At 36.3% G+C, this 17,213-nt stretch overlaps 1 protein-coding gene across 6 annotated transcripts in view; it reads right to left on the bottom strand.

The window, feature by feature from the left end:
- The window catches only part of LOC23687660 (longitudinals lacking protein, isoforms H/M/V), a 221,902-nt gene that overhangs the window by 32,099 nt on the left and 172,590 nt on the right, over positions 1-17,213 (bottom strand). The window contains exon 1 of one of the 6 annotated variants that reach the window (XM_021844274.1): positions 15,775-16,001. The exons of the other annotated variants lie outside the window; for them this stretch is intronic. The gene's annotated coding sequence lies outside the window, so the exon portion shown is untranslated. Of the gene's footprint in view, positions 1-15,774; positions 16,002-17,213 lie in introns of those variants that run through there. 6 annotated transcript variants of the gene reach the window in all.

The raw sequence follows: 17,213 nt of genomic DNA on the forward strand, positions 1-17,213 counted from the left end.
GGTCTCGACACTTCAAGGATCTTGTGTGAATCAATGTACCGTAAAGTGCCGTAATTCAGCGCAGTTAACGAATAAAACATTTCAAATGCTTAATTAAAAATTAGTATTGCATCAACAAAAAAGCTTTATGGGTGGATCGCTAGCAAATCTATTTTAGATTATGGCAAAAATATAAACTAGACTGTATTCACACGTTACAATTGTGATTTTTTTTTAAATAGTTCACTCGTTGAAATTGCCTAATTCCGCGCATTTTTTTAACGCTTTTCCATATTCCGCGCAGAAGAATGCCTAATTCCGCGCACTTGCAAAACAATCAAATTAACATTAATTTTGTATAAGGCAGCATCCATTCATTACGTAACGCTGAAATTGAACATTTTCAACCCCCTACCCCCCTCCACAACACTTTTTGTATGAAAAAAAAGTAAAGTTTTGTATGATCCGTAACGTAGACTTTTTATAATTTTTTGACTATCACATGAAATAAGGATAAACATTTGTTATAGTCTTTTCCTGAGACGAGACTCGCGAAGACGGTCTTCTTATTCTGTCGTTGCTGAGTTTTTTACTTATTCCTCTGTGTTTGTATCAATCAATCAATCAAACCCTCACATGAACATCCCAGCAAATATGCAATTGCGATTGCATCACACCGAAACATAAAAAGCCTTTGAAGTGAAATTTTATGCCAGGAAAAGTTGCAGACATTTGAAATAACTATAGTCTTATGTTTAGATTTATCAGCAGCTTTGGAAAAACTGCTCCGAACACTGAGGATTTTATAACCGTTTATTCAGTTTATTTGTATTCAAACAATACTTTTCAATTTTTCAGCATTTGGACGTTTCGCGACTGCGGAGACGTTGATATTTTTTCCTTTCCCTTGTCAGCTTTGGGGTTGCATGTTATTCCAGAAGAAATTTCAAAAAATAGGCAGTTTGGCGAAATCGCCCCGACTACCTCTACACACTTAAATTATTTTACCGTAATCCATGAATTTCACCGTAATCTCAACAGCTGATCAGTCCGGTAAAATAAAACACCGTAATTCCGTCGAAATTCAACGGATTGCGGTAAAATTTTACCGAAAACTGTAAAAAATTACCATACTCCGTTAATTTATTTCACCGAAATTTTCAGCTGTTGGTATTACGTTGAATTTCACGGATTCCTGTAAAATAATGTAAGTCTGTATATTCGTATTCTGCACTGTTCATGCAATAACAAATGTTTATGGACCTTGGTTTTGGACAAACTTTTCCTCCCACCATGAATGACCACGTGGTTTCTGAACGGCCGCTAGTTTTCCTGTAAGTGGGCTTTCCCGATATTCCGGTTGTTTGCGAAACGTATTTATGCATGAAAATACTTCCTCAGATAAATATTCAGCTGTGAAGACCAATATAGCATGTTTTACTTGTTTGTTGTTCTGTATATAGCAGTGCGCGGAATTAGGGACTTATGAAAAATGACGTGCCCTAATGCCGCGCAATACTTTTTGGGATAAATCTCAATAATTATGCTAATATTTGATAAGATTTCATAGAAGCCTCATGAAACACATCTGTAGCAAGTAGTTTCATAGAATATTGCATAAATAACGAAACATTTTCAATATAGAAATCACGTTTGTTTGTGTCCTACAGTCTTAGCACGGACGCTAAGGAAATTGAAAAAATGGCGTCTACTCAGACGGGCCTCCACTGATTATTTTTTTACGCCGCGAAAAATTGCTCTATTTGCTTTTATTTGTAATTCAAACTTATTCTAAATCAAAGTAGCATCAAATGGCGTTAAAAGTTGCTGCAGTATTGATGTGTATTTCCATATGTAAATAATTTTGTATGAAATGCGCGGAATTAGGCAATGCGCTGAATTAGGGCACTTTACGGTACACATGCAAAGGATTTAATCACAGAGAGTTAAGCACTAATATACATGATGGCAATACCAAATGATCTTCAATATGTTCTTATATTAGTTAGAAATGGTAAATCGTATGGATTGCATAAATAATGGGTAATCCAAAGCTGCCTAAAATCACTGACGTTATACCAATAGGAAAAAACAAGTAACTTATTCTTGCCCCGCACTCGGTGAATGAATTTGGTAAGTTGGAAATCAATAAAACTCCAAAAATAAAAGAAAAATGCGACACACAAAAAAAAAACCAAGCCAAATGATTTTTTTGTCTCGGGATCAAGTATGTATTAGTGTCGATTTTTACCACGAAGGCAACGTTGCCAATGAAAACTGATTCTGGTATACCGGTATAAGCAATGAGCATGCGAAGACACACCAGAGAGAACCCGAAAAAGATCGTGTGTGTGGCTAATGCGATGAGCTACGCTACATGGATCCTCGAAAGGGATATGGGGGTAATATGATTACATGGAGACATACGCTTGTTAGGTATAAATATAATAGGCATAACAGACATTAGGCATAAAATAGCTTGTGTGTGCCATAGGAAATTAAAATGTTAGCTCGTAAAAAATTGAAAAAAATGTTATAGTATTAAAAGGATAATGTATCATTAGTAATGCACCTAATCGAACACACCTAGAATATGCCGGTAAAATCATGAAATATGTGATTTTAACGTTTCAGTCGTTCGATTTCAAATCCTTCTACCATTCAATTGCATAAACATCACGATTCATTTTAAATTTCCCTGCAAAAATCCTTACACCATAATGGGAACACTGTTCCTTTAGTGGAGGTATGTCTTAGCGTAGTTCATTTTAGTGGCGTAATCAATGTATTTCTTATGGGACCCTTCTCTATGGGTACTAACTAATACATCACATTTAGGTGCAAGTAGAAACAAAATTAAGCAAAACAATTGTTTTTCGATTGCTTGTTTTATTTTCGCATCGTACACCATAGAAAAATATCACATAGTAATTTATTAATGCGAAACATGTTCAAACCACTACCTCACTATTGGAACGGTAATGTGAATTAAGCCCCGATATATATTCATAATATGGGTAGTCGATCATGCTAGTTTTCTGTTTACAACCAAATCCTATTATGATTCAAAAAATTGTTTTTTTTTTGTTTAACTAGTACTTTAAACAAATATTTAAATTTGTAATTAACTAGTAATATTAAAATATTTTCAAAATCAAAATTGAAATTGAAATAAGTAATCAATACGTTATTTGAATAATTTTTGTAGATAGGTCTAAATCAAGTAAGTAGATTTTCTGTTCCTGGAGAATCAACAAGAAGAAAAAACTAAACTAAAAAGAAAAAGGCGAACGACATGACGACTGGACTACAATGCTCCAGTATAATTATTTCTTTCAGACTCACCGGCCTTGAACCTCTAGCAGTGGTGCACGTTATTTAAGAACTAGACATTATGAGGCAAGTTCTCTCTCACTCTTTCCATTTTCAGGTTGGTTGGTTGGAACGAAGCACAGTCGCAACAGTCAGAAGAAAAAAAAACGGCAAATTTGAACTGTTAATGTAGCTAGCGGGAGTAGCTCATGGGTTCTGGTTTGAGAATTTTTTTAACTCCAGACTGCGATGTCGCGCTGTATTCGTGTGTATTGATTAGTGCCACCCCTTAATTTTTATTTCAACTTTTTACATAACTCCCCCTAAAAAGAAAAAAAAATGAACACCATCATCATAAACGCCTTAGTGTATAAAAGGATATACGGGTTCAGGAAAGAAAACTCTTCTGTTCGTCTCAAAATACTCTGAGCTACACACCACCGGCTAGGGTGAAAGAGAGCACAAATGGCAACGGGAATAAGACTGCTCTGTGGCAGAAAAAAAGTATATGAAATAGTTTTCCAAGCTTTTTTTTCCTTTATTTTGCTCATCAGAGGCATCAAAAGCATTTGGGTTGGGAATGGTCGATTTTTTTTCACTTGAAACGGTTTCATCCGGAGGAAATATATACATTATACACACATATATATACATGCAAAATTGTGACGGTAAATGATGCTTAGTGACCAATGCATGGCCCACTGAACACAGTGGTGGGTTTCTACCTCAGCGAGCATAATGGAACCTGTTCGATGTACCTGCCAATGAAACAGATCGATGATCAAGTAACTACTATCAACTATCGGATTGTGTTTCAAATACGGATTGAGCTAAAGTTTGGGCATTATTTTTAATCCTTTTTTCTTGAAGCTCCACTATTTGAAACATATGCTTGAAAACAAAATTGTAGCACACAAAACGAATAATGATTCCCTCTGAATATATAGCGAAACTTCGAAGACATCTTATTGAACGTTGAATAGGTTAAATTTAATGATATTTTGTACGATGGAAAACATCCGTGAAATCTTGCATGATCAACGATTAAAAATCGTCGTCATTCAAAACCGGTGTTTTCTGTTTAGAACAGTATTTTTTAATTGATGAGTTGTTATTCATGCCCATTACGTTACATTATTTTCACAATAAATAAATAAATAAATGAAGGGGTCGTCCATATGTTGCGTCACGCTCTTAAGGGGAAGGTGAGAGGTGACAATTCATAAAAAAATTTTCGAAGTCCCCATACAAAAAGTAAGACACCGGAAATTAGGGTGTCAAAATGGTTAAATATTTCATGACGTAATTCATAGACGTTTCCTAAGCCATTGGAATGGTCAAGTTAAAGCTCAATTCCACAGAAAATGGTTATGCAGGGATATACAGTCAAACAGTTGATTCATCGAGAACAATTTCAAAAATTTATCAGCAGTCATTAACTTGAAGCACAAAAATAAACGCAACTGTCACCTTACGATGAAAACACTGAATAAAAAAATCTTAATTCCTATTAACATAGGGGAACTTACGTGTTTTCGACCATATCGTTCTTTTCATCAAGGAAGGATTTTGTTGCCCAAATCTTCTGAAATTCAGCAGTAAGATGTGTTTTCATGCTAGAAGTATTGATGCAAATTTTGAAAGCAACAGCTTTTAGAAAACTACCCATGACGAAGAGAACAAAATACAACAAATCACCCTAGTTGAATTCGAACTATCGAGTGGTTTTTGTTCAACTTTTGTTTTATGTATTATCCTTTACGGCCTAACCAGGGTTGTTAGTTTGATATACCATTTGAACCTTATATGTCGTTTTTAAAAACGTAGAGTAAAAACTAATACTTGAATACTAACAATTGATCGCAGAGACTTGATAAAGAATAAAAAAATAAGTGTACCAATTACTGGACGACTCAGGTGGGCTGGTCACTTAGTGTAACCGCCAGATATTTAATATTAAATATTCGAGCTGTTTGGTGGAATATTTATAAGTAAATAAGAAACCGAATTTATAGGGTCGATGTACCAATAGCCGCATAGTTAAGAACAAAAAATCGTATAAAATCGAAAAATAACGCTAGTGGCATTATTTTTACATCATTCAAAAGCTTTTTATATTGGTTTTGTGAGAAAAATATGAAAAATACGATAACTTATATGGTTGTATTTATTATCGCTTGTGCCACTATAGGAATACATGTGCGCTTATAGCAGCACTATTTCTAATTTCTGTTCCTATAGTAGCACTAGCATCACGGCGTTGGCAAAATACTAATCAAAACCATACTTTTACAAAGCTTTTATATTTTTCCTTTAAAAAGTGGATCAAAAGCTTTCGTTTGATATCCAAAAAGTTCTTAATTCATTAATCATTTTGTATAATAAAAAATAGTTCTCAGTAGTGCTACTATAGGAACAGTAGGTTTACTATAGGCGCAAGAGAGCTCAAATTTTAAGCAAAACTAATTATTTAATCATTTTTTGAACAAAATCAAGCTGTGTATCAATGGTACTTAGATGAATAGCTCCTGACCTTCATGTCAAAAAATATTTTGAAAAGATTTATATCAAAACGGTCGTAAAAAGCCACTAGTGCGACTATAGGGGACTGTCCACTAAGGGACAGTCTATACTACCCTACTATACTAAAAAGGTATATTACAAAATTCGGTTTCCATTTACTGCCAGATATTTTTAAATCCAGTTTAGGTGCATATGGAGATTGATAACATCGTAAAAGACGGCATATGCATGATCATCCCACAATGAAGGAGTATGTATGTGAATATTAGGCATTTCATTCAGGAGGTTTGGAAGATTTGGGATAATGGCGACAAATATGGTGTTTTACACAAGTGTTTTACCTAACTCACCGTGCTTCGATTCAAGGAAAATGTTTCAAGACGATCATGACATTATTATTGCTAATAATGAATTTTGTACTTTTAGGCTACTTTCAAAACTTTATTAAATAATAGGAAAAATCAAACACATTTAATCGATAGAACAAAAATGCTAAAAAAGCTAAATTTTCATTTTTTTTAACCAAAACAATTTTAACACGATTATATTACTTCTCAAGAAAAGATTGAAAAAAGACACAACGCATGTTCGTTTGGATCACACTGTCCACTACTGCGAATCTCCCTTTCATAGCATAGATTCCCAACCGGTGCGGTGAAAACCACGATGCAAAACTTTACTTTTTCAGCCAACTTGCATGCAAGTTTACCATTTATTAGCTCAATTGTCCATAGAATTCAAAACACATGTGTAAAACTATACTTATCACAGAGATCATAATGTTTTCAATGATCAGAAGTTATTTTTGAACAGTCGTTCCAACTAACGGGCAGGATTCGCTAGATGGAAGGCAGTCGTGTTTTAATTAGCATATCCCGCTGTAGTAGTAGAACAGAGAAGAAATGTTTCAGTAAAAAATAAATAAACATTGTTATAGTAAAAACTCAAAATTGTAATATTGTCAAAAATCGATTGAAGCCTTCAAGAAAAAAACATATAGGGGTGGAGATAATCAAATATAAAAATCAGCAAAATCAAAACCACGAAATTGATAAAATTGCGAATATAAATAAGTCATTACTCAAATCATGCTTAGATCGACAAATGATTTAAAGAAAATAAAACGAAAAAAAAAATCGTTATAACACTTAGAACAAATTGCGATTAAAATCATAGTCGCGAGAACAAAATTAGTGTGTAAACGAACAAAAACGACACGAGCGCTGCGGGTGGTGGATTGGCCACCAACCATATATTTGAATCGACCGTTAAATAGGTAGTCGATGGACATCAATGAGTGTGACGTTTGTTTGTGTGTGGCATACATATATATATTCCACTAAAAAGCTCGAAGATTTATTATAATTCCAAATCATATAGGGCTGTGCAAATATCAATATTATCGATAATATCAACATTATAGGATATTTTTTTTTTTTTCAATATGCTCTGATATCTCTCGGCCCTATAAACTATTGTCGATTCGACATAAAGCCAGAGCACAGGGACGGTTCAAATATGACGTCCATCGTTTTTCGGGATTTCTAGACCCCCCTCCCCCTGTGTCACGCTTTTTCCAATACCTAATACACGCACTGTCACACTTTCAAAGACATCCCCCCCCCCCCTCAATGATGGACGTCATTTTTGGATGACACCTAAATGAAACTGGTTCAATCAAATTTAAGATATTCGTTGGGTATCAAAAGATGGCCGGCACAATGGCCGACTCCTCCCCCTACTCACGTTTTCAAAGGCACAAAACTGGAGAAATAGGTGGCAAACGTAGGGGCCTAGATAGCCGTAGCGGTAAACGCGCAGCTATTCAGCATGACCATGCTGAGGGTCGTGGGTTCGAATCCCGCTGGTCGAGGATCTTTTCGTAAAGGAAATTTTCTCGATTCCCAGGGCATAGAGTATCTTCGTACCTGCCACACGATATACACATGCAAAAATGGTCAATCGGCAAAGAAAGCTCTCAGTTAATAACTGTGGAAGTGCTCATAAGAACACTAATCTGAGAAGCAGGCTTTGTCCCAGTGAGGACGTTGATGCCAAGAAGAAGAAGAAGGTGGCAAACGTTCCTGATCTTCTTATTTTAAGCTTTCTGCTAGTGCACAAAGCCAAAATAAAAAGTGCACTGTTTTGGGATGCTTTCTTCGCGAGATTTGTGCCTTTGAAGTGTTAGTGCAATCTTAGAAGTTGATTCCAAACTGTTTCACCTTAACACTAGACAAAAGACAAGCATGCTCCAGTGGTACGGCCAAGAAACATTCCTGGTGAAAAGTTTCATTGGCTGCAGCGGGAATCGAACCCACACACTATGACACGATACGCTTAACTGCCTCACGACAATAACCGCTCGGCCACTAGACTCACTCCATAATGCCGCAATGGTTTTGCTTTCAATACCTCGGATATCCAGAAGCGCTCGATTTGGTGCGAATCCAATTCAATTTTGTGTGTACATATCCCGACTAGAGGCTTGTAACAAAAATATAATAAAATTTTATCAGAATATGATATGCATATCATATTATGATATAATTTTGTTAGGCTCCGTTATCCATAGTACATAATAAAACAGAAATATAACATAATGTGTTTTATTTCCATTTATGATATTTTTTTGTTCATTTTTAACAACTTTATAACAAAATAAATAGATAGTTATGCATTTCAATAATATACAATATTATCGTGTATCGAACAGTATTATAATTTTGATACTTTGTATCAAACATTATAACTTGGTTTGATATGTTTTTGATAGAATTAAAACACATTTTGTTATATTTATGTTACTATTCATACACTTTTTGTTATAATTTTAGTTATTTTAACAACATCCTGCATCAAGTTTGTAACAACCTATGTTCGAAAAAAACTTATAACATAATAACATATGCTGATATAATTTTGTTATGTACCCTTAGTCGGGATGCCACCGTTGTGCTGAATCATTGGAAGTATTTTTTCGATACTTACCGCATCAAAACAGTGGTGCCACCAAGAGTGCCTAAAAACAAGAGTGACGTCATGTTCCAGTTTTGACAGGTCTCCTGCTCGATTGGAACGCGGATTTGTTTGGAAATAACAGTTCACCGCTGTTCCACAACGGTGGCGCAATCTATGCTTTTCATGGCGGCTGTTTTGGTTATAAGCCCTTTTACGAGACGTTTCGGATCGTCTGATCGTCGCAAAGACGTCAATTGACAAGAGACCTGGAATTTTGTTTTGATAAAATCCAGCGTGATTTTTAACAACGCCTCATCTTACCAAAGGGGGGCATGGAGAAAATTACAAAATAAGATATCCAAAAATGTTCGTTACTGCAACATTACACCTAGTTATTGTGCATCCCGATAAAATTCAGAAAGAGGACTTCGCTCAATTTTCTCTTCTTTATAAACGATCTTAAGGTAACACACGATAAACTCTCGTGGCATCCATGAACAATCTATGCTCAAACTATCGTTGAAAAGAAAATATTTCTGTTTTATATCATATCGGTCCTTCGGTGATCTATCGGATCATATGCTTGCTAACAACAGGCATGTTGATACACTTTCAATTCATCTCTGTCCGGTAGAACGGGATTAATATCCCCAAAACTACAAAACTTATCATCATTTTATGTATAGCAAACAGTTGCACCTTAAGCACCGCCAACACATTTTCAATCGGTAGGATTTTGGCGCGCTCGAACTGACAAATCCTCCGTTGTGGTGAAACTTCTTCCGTCGACGTGATGTCGGACTGTTCTCAAAAAAATTCGAGATAAAAGCCGAGCCGGCAGAGCAATGACAGTTGCTTCGTCCAAAAGTTCGCTTCGGAAGTCCAACAGGCGAACTCCAGATTTGTGCTGCGAAGTCAATATTGTATCATTTAAGTTTTCACCTGTATGAAAAGCTACGCTAGAAATGCGCACAGTCATCAACCATCATATCGCGTAAACTGATGACGATGATTGAAAAGGTAAAATTCCCTCCCAGGTCTCCTGTCATTTGACCAGCTTCGTAAAATGGCTCATTATCCAATAAGCCGTTTTATGAGACGTTTCGGAACAGCTGATCGTCACTGCGGCGTCAATTGACAAGAGACCTGGGACTTTGTTTTGATAAAATCAAGCGTGATTTTCAACAACGTCTGATCTTATTGAACACGGACATGGAGAAAATAACAAAAAAAGAGATCCTAAAATGTTCTTTACTGCAATATTACACCTAATTATTGTATCAGCTACCTCTTTGTTACCCATATTTCACATAAAAGGCAAATTTGTGATCAGAAATATTTAAATAAATATTCTCATTCAAGTTTTTGCCTGTGTGAAAAGCTACGCTAGAAATGCGCACAGTCATCAACCATCATCTTCGAAAAAACTGATGACGATGATTGAAAAGGTGAACTTTAATCCCAGGTCTCCTGTCATTTGACCAGCTTCGTAAAATAGCTCATGAACCATTCTCGAAAACGTAATCAAACAACCGTAAGTCAGAACAGTAAACAAACTTAGTTTATCTATCCTACGTGTTTTGCAGACGAAATTCTACACGTTCCATTTCGAACCAACTCAACTTTTACTTTTATAACATTTCGGAATTACAAAATTATGTCAGTAAGATGTACAACTTCCGCGACCTAACCACTATTTTCACCGCACTGTTATGGAGAGACAAAGTGACGAATCAAAACAAAACAGTACTTGAGTGAATCTTACACCACGTCGTAAGTAATGCATCGATGTACGAGTTCACTATCTGACGTTTGCGGGGTGACGTGTTATTTACGTGACCATGGCAACGAGCGCATAAGCCATTTTACAAGACAGGAGACCTGGGATTACAATCCAGCATGATTTTTAACAATGCCTCATCTTATCAAACGGGGACATGGAGCAAATGAAAAAGAATCCAAAAATGTTCGTAATTGCAGCATTACACCAAGTTATTGTGTCAGCTACCTCTTTGCTTCTTCTCAAAAGGCGTTTTTTTTTTCGATCATAAATGTTTTAATAATTCTCGAAAACTTATTCAAATTATCTCAAGACAAAAAAATGAATAAAATTACTTAATTGATCCTTCGTGTACCGCAGACGAATTCTACATGTTCCGCTCCTACTAAACTAAATTTTTCATTTTTAGAACGTTTAATTTCGGGATTTACAAAACGACGAAAGTAAGATTTTCAACTTTCGCAACCTAACCACTACTTTCGCCGCCCCGCTGTATAGAGAGACAAAGTGACTTAACCACGAATCAAAACAAAACACTACTTGAGCCGATTTTACACTGGTAGAAAAACGTCGAAAGTAACTGTGTGAAACGGCTTATCATTTTGTTATAATTATTTTTGTTGTATTTAATAGAAACTACCTAGTTTTTGAACGTGATCTGATTGTATGCAAAATTTGAGCGATGTACATGGCGAAAAAATGTAAAAAAGGTGATTCATTTTAAAACAGTTTTAGAAGACAGGTTTTGATTCTTCTCAATGGATCAATGCACGTGTTCACTTGTTCACTCGTTGACGTTTAAGCGGTGCCGTGTTATTTACGTGACCATGGAAACAAGTGAATTCGGCACCGATCAAACATCAAATTAGTGAACTCGTGCATTGGTCCATTAGTTTTCTCAAAACCGTATGAAAGTTATTTACGTCGATTTGAAAAAGTAGTCGAGAATTATTTTTCATTTTAGGTTTCGCTTGTATGAAAAGCTACAGTCAAAATAATCCAAACGTCATTGTTACGTAAAAACATAAGTGATTTTTTTCCATCGATATTTTCACGTAGCTCTTACGTAAATCATAGGTAGCCCTGAATGAACGCATGAACTTTGGAAGATCGTCCATTCCACCGTCGCTAAACGTAAGAGCTACGTGGATTTTCCGGTAGCCTTTACGAAGCGTTTCAATAGGACCTAGATGGTTTTGCATTAAATTTAACAGTAATAAAGACCAATATTATTTTTAATAGGCTTTGAAAGAAAACTAATTCCCGATTGGAAAAAAAACTTAAACTTAAAAGATGGTGATGTTTTTATTGTCAATCTGAGCATTTTGAATCCTGTTTCCCCAATTTTGTGAGTTTGGTCTGTCTTGTTGTAGCCTTCGCGTGCTATAATTGAAAGAGGTTATAAATCAGGTATGAAATATGAAGTAATGCAGGGATTCTTCGGTATTCAAAGCAAATTTACCTTGAAATCAATCTTACACAGTGTTTAAAGCAGCAGCAGCTTCTGAAGTTCTTCAAAAATCAAGCGGGTGCCATCTTAGGATTTAAGCTCAACACCGAATGTATTTACACTATGCAGATGTCAAAATGAACTTAGGCACCTACGTGAATTTCACGTAAGTGCGATAGGTAACCTCAGTAAACATTACAGAGTCACTATTTGGTGGTTATGAATGGTTTGGTGAGCTTTATCTTAGTCAGGTGAAGCGGAGGTAAAATGAATTTGGAATGATCTACGTGATTTTTCACGTAGCAATGACGTTTGGATTTTTTGAGTGTACGCTAGAAATGCGCAGTCATAAAACTGATGACGATGATTGAAAAGATAGACCTTACTCCCCAACCCGGTGCTAGGAAACCATGTTTTCGTGGTCAGCATCAAACTCAAGAGCAACAACGTACATTGGCCTAATCATATTGGGGAAATTTTCCTCCAATACTAAAATGTGTTTCTAAATTGACTCTCTGTACTGCAATCCAATAGTTTGCAACCGTTTGTTCGAATTACCGTTGTTATGCAAGAAAATAAATTTATCGGAGAAAAAGATTTCGCCATCATTGATTGTTAGTCCTTAAACGGTTATTTTGTTTACAAACATTGAGCTGTCAGTGGGAACCAGAGATGTTTGCTCGTTATTTTCCAATGGAGTTGTATGGGCGGTGTTACTCCCAGGTCCAGGTTCTTTTATGTGGATTTTAAGATGAAACAGTTTTGAATCCAACTTCTAAGATTACACTGAAACTTTAAAGTCACTAATCTCGCGAAGGAAGCATCCAACAACAGTGTACTTTTTTTTGGCTTTGTGCACTAGCAGAAAGCTTAAAATAAGAAGATCAGGATCGTTTGCGTACTATTTATCCAGTTTTGTGCCTTTGAAAACGCGAGTAGGGTCACAAGTCGGCCATTGTGACGGCCATCTTTGAACTCCGAGATGTTTCACCTTAACACATCCGCAAAAATGATTCATTCGGCACCACTCAAACGTCAAATTAGTGAACTCGTGCATTGATCTATTGAAACAAATCAAAGGGGATAGTGTACAAGACATGCGGAGCCGCATTCTCTCGTTGCTGTGGTCACGTAAATAACACGGCACCGCTCAAATGTCAACAAGTGAACTCGTGCATAGGCCAGGGGAAGTGGTTCACCTAGAGTGAATTTCTGTCAGAGAAAAAGTAGATTTTGTATGAGATTTGACAGAAAAATGAATGACAAGTTCATCCACTTCTCCTGGCCTATAGGCCAGGGGAAGTGGTTCACATAGAATGAATTTATAGCAGAGAAAAAGTTGATTTTGTATGGAAATTGACAGGAAAATGAATGACAAGTTCATCCACTTCTCCTGGCCTATTGGTCCATACAATAGAAATATTAGTAATAGAACGCTAGTAGCGCTGTTGTCACAAAACTGATTTTAATTATTTTTACCTTTAATTGTGGTTTTTCATTGTTTGTTCAATGCCTTGTCGTTGTTTATGTTTTTATAATTAATTTGACACTTTGATGCCCGGTACTCAGGCTGTCTGTTCGTGGCAAACTAGATGTTGGTAACACGAACAGCAGCGACATTAGCATTCTTAGGTTAATGCTTCTACTGTCCATACCGCATGACGTTAACTACGCCAAGTGATTTGGTGCATTTGAATTTTAGCCAATTTTTTTTTAATTTTCATAATTGCAGCCTTCCTTAACTGCCGTGAATCGCAAGTCAGTCCCATCTGCATTTTCGTCAAAGTTGAGTTGAATTCAGTTTTCAACATAGTTTCCATTGCTCTTTCAGATCCACTCATAAGATACTATGATTTGTTCGGAAAAATTAGGAAAAAAAACAGCAAGTCAAATTGTCCCATAATGAAAAGTAACCGCATATCAGTCCCACTACAGATTTCCGCCCCGTGTAACGCAAAAAAGAACCGTGTTTTGATCATCTCTATATTTTTCTCGGAAAGATATCGAAGTGAAAAGCAAATTGTGAAAGTTTCATTAACATCTGATCATGTTTCAATCTTCTGGGATTTTTTGAATATTCGTATGGAAAACGAGTTTGGAAACTTCACAGCCCATTTTCTCAATGCCTACTTTTTACAGATGGGACTGACTTGCGATTCACGACAGTTTAGTTATAAATTAGAATGTAATATGTAATGGTTTGTGCATTTAAGAACAACGAGGAACTCTCCTTTCGGAGAAGTGCTCCAGTCATCGATATCGTCAATTTCAATTTGCCGTGTTGTCAATTATTCATGAAAAGGGCCGTTTCAACTGTTAGATTCGAGTAACACCCAATTTTCAATAGTTTATCGTCAAAAATCAATAGTTTTCTCCATTTGAGTGAAATGTTGTATCAATTTCCGGCCGATTGGGATTGGTGGGAAAATATTGAAAATCTACCGATAAATGATTGAGTTATTAGAGTTCAAAATCTAACATTATTTCATGACGGTCGCAATTAGATTTTTAATTGACACCTAGTATATTGCCGTAAGACGTAGTTAACGTCAAAAAAATGCGGTGTACAATTTCGTCATTAAGTTGTTTTGGAAAAATGACAAAAAATCAGAATTTTTGGTCGCGTGCTACTTGTATGTGAAGTTTTGAGGATACGCGTAAAAAATAATGTCAAATTGTAAAAATGTAGATTTAGAAATAGTTCTATTTTTTCCTCCATCCGTATGCAGGTTACCTACGTCGATCTGAAAATGTAATCGTGCATCATTGTCCCATGTTTTATGGATTTCCTATATACATAAAACTTTCATGCGAATAGGGACAGTAAAGGTAGCATCAAGATAGTGTGCCTATTCTAATCCCAGGTAGCGAACCTGTCAGGAGTGAACAGTTGAATAATTACTAAAAAAACATTCCTTTGCTTACTCAATAGAAGTATAATTATATTAAATCACAAAAAAAAACATATTTTGAAATTTTCTATGTTTCAACGGCTATAATTTATACATATTGTTTTGAAGTTTTTTTACACGGTCAAAACAAAACATTCAACTTTTTTTGGATTCCTACTTACCCTATGAGAAAACGTGTAACGTTGATTTATTGCTTTTCAATGGTTCCTGTGAGTCGAATTCTGATACCTGATACAGATACAGTTTTGCTACAGATACGCGTAACGTAAACGGGTATTTTTTTTCTATAACAGAAACGAACAAAAAGTCATATCTTTTTTAGCTTATGTATAACATTGCTCTCAAAAAATAAAAATATAACTATATTAAAATATAATCAGATTCAATTACGGTAGGTGAGCAAACTGAACAACCAAATTTCAAAATGCAGGGGCAACTGGTTTCACTCTTCGAAAACTGAAAAAAATGGCAAATGCACGCTCATTTTTTTTTCGTATATAATCCGTATGTACAACCGCCATTCATCCTTGTACTACACTAATGCATGAAAAAAATCAACATTATTGGGAGTATTTGTGATTCCCGCTGTAGAAGATAGACGATTACAGTTTACTTTGGGGTCTCTGTCCTCTGTTTCCTTTTAGCAACTTTTCTATACAAAGCATCACTTTCTGTTCAGAATGGTTTCCGGAATGAGATACATTCAAAAGAGCGTCTTCTACAGCGTATTTCATCATGTACAGATATAAGCGGCATCATACACTGACACTAATCGGCTCCGGACTTCACTTCAGTCTTCTCAATACATGGTTAACACAATACCGCAACCATGAGATTCCTTGACACGACGTTTTACATACCTCTCATAGCAAGGGAATTTCGGCGTTCATGCGTTGCATTATTTTCACCAGAATTAATATTAACTTTCAATATCTTGATTTGTAATATATGCAGAGATCTATTTGTCACTTATAATAAACACTAAACACTGCTCACTCCCGGACGGAATCGTATCACATTACTCGCAACTCTTCGTCCGAACCCGGTGACAGCGGTGCTCTACATAACAGACCAATGAAAACTAACTCGCGCTAAACTATACGCTGAGCACACAAACAAAATCGAATGTTAAAGCTCATTCCAAGATAGAGATTGCTTTACCTAAAAAAAAATGTTCTCACAAATACATTTCGAGACGATGTTCATACCACTACACGAGAAATGCATACCATACCAAATATGCACGTTGCTCGCTGGCTTCATATGAACGGAAAGACACTGGCTGGTGGAGTATCCCATACTTCTTCTTGGTTAGGTAGAAAGCAGACGAGGAAGACACCACAGATGAAGAAAAATATTATAACATTGCACTTCAACGTGCTGCGGTGCTTCTCGGCTGACAACGCCACTACTACCACCCACACAGCATAAACACCGATTTTGCTACTTACAGAGCGAGTGAGATGGGCCCGACACTAGGAAAAAAATCTCACATTGTACTTAGGGGAAAGTGGGGCATTGTCGGCTTGTCGCGCTGTTATATTTTGGACACATGTGGAACCTCACTTGGCATCAGCATCAGCGCGAAGGGCGCAAAACTAAAAAAAGAGAGTAAAGCCTTGGATTCTTATATGAATTACGTAATGCTATAGCGCAGTGGTTTTCAGCCTAGCCATCTTTTAACTTTCAGAACATGCCACGGGCAGTATAATTACTCAAACCCATTTTGTACCAAATTTGAACTAAACATGGTCAAACTGTAATTGTGGTTCCTCCTGCCCCCAGTTTCGGATAGCTTGATTTGTCAAATGATATTGAGGATTTTTCCCTTCAATAGACTCACACCTAAATAATTTTGTCACACCAAAATATTCTCCCACCATGTTTGCCATATCTGGACAAACATTTGAAAAGGGCCCAAGAGGTCTTGAGCCTTTTTTTAGAAACGTTGCTGTTGAGCCCTTTTTAGCCCGCCCACGCAAACTAATTCCACTATCGGAAAGATTGGTGTTAGCTCTTCCTGATAGTGGTATTGGTGAGCGTGATCGAGTTGAATTGGGCTCAACAGCGGCTTGCAAAGCCAATGTTTACCAATGTCGATGTGCCCTTTTGAAATGTTTGTCCAGATTGGATGGCGTCGTAGCTAACAAAACCAACAAGTAACGCAATATGTTGGATTGTACATTGAATGCAAGTTGCGTGCTTCTATTAAAGTGCCATAGAAACTGACGTGTGAGTATTTAGTTTTCCACGTTCAAAATGTGCACGAGAATCTATTCCTCAACAAAATATCCTTGTA

Source organism: Aedes aegypti, chromosome 2 (assembly GCF_002204515.2).
Source record: "Aedes aegypti strain LVP_AGWG chromosome 2, AaegL5.0 Primary Assembly, whole genome shotgun sequence".
NCBI classification, from domain to species: domain Eukaryota; kingdom Metazoa; phylum Arthropoda; class Insecta; order Diptera; family Culicidae; genus Aedes; species Aedes aegypti.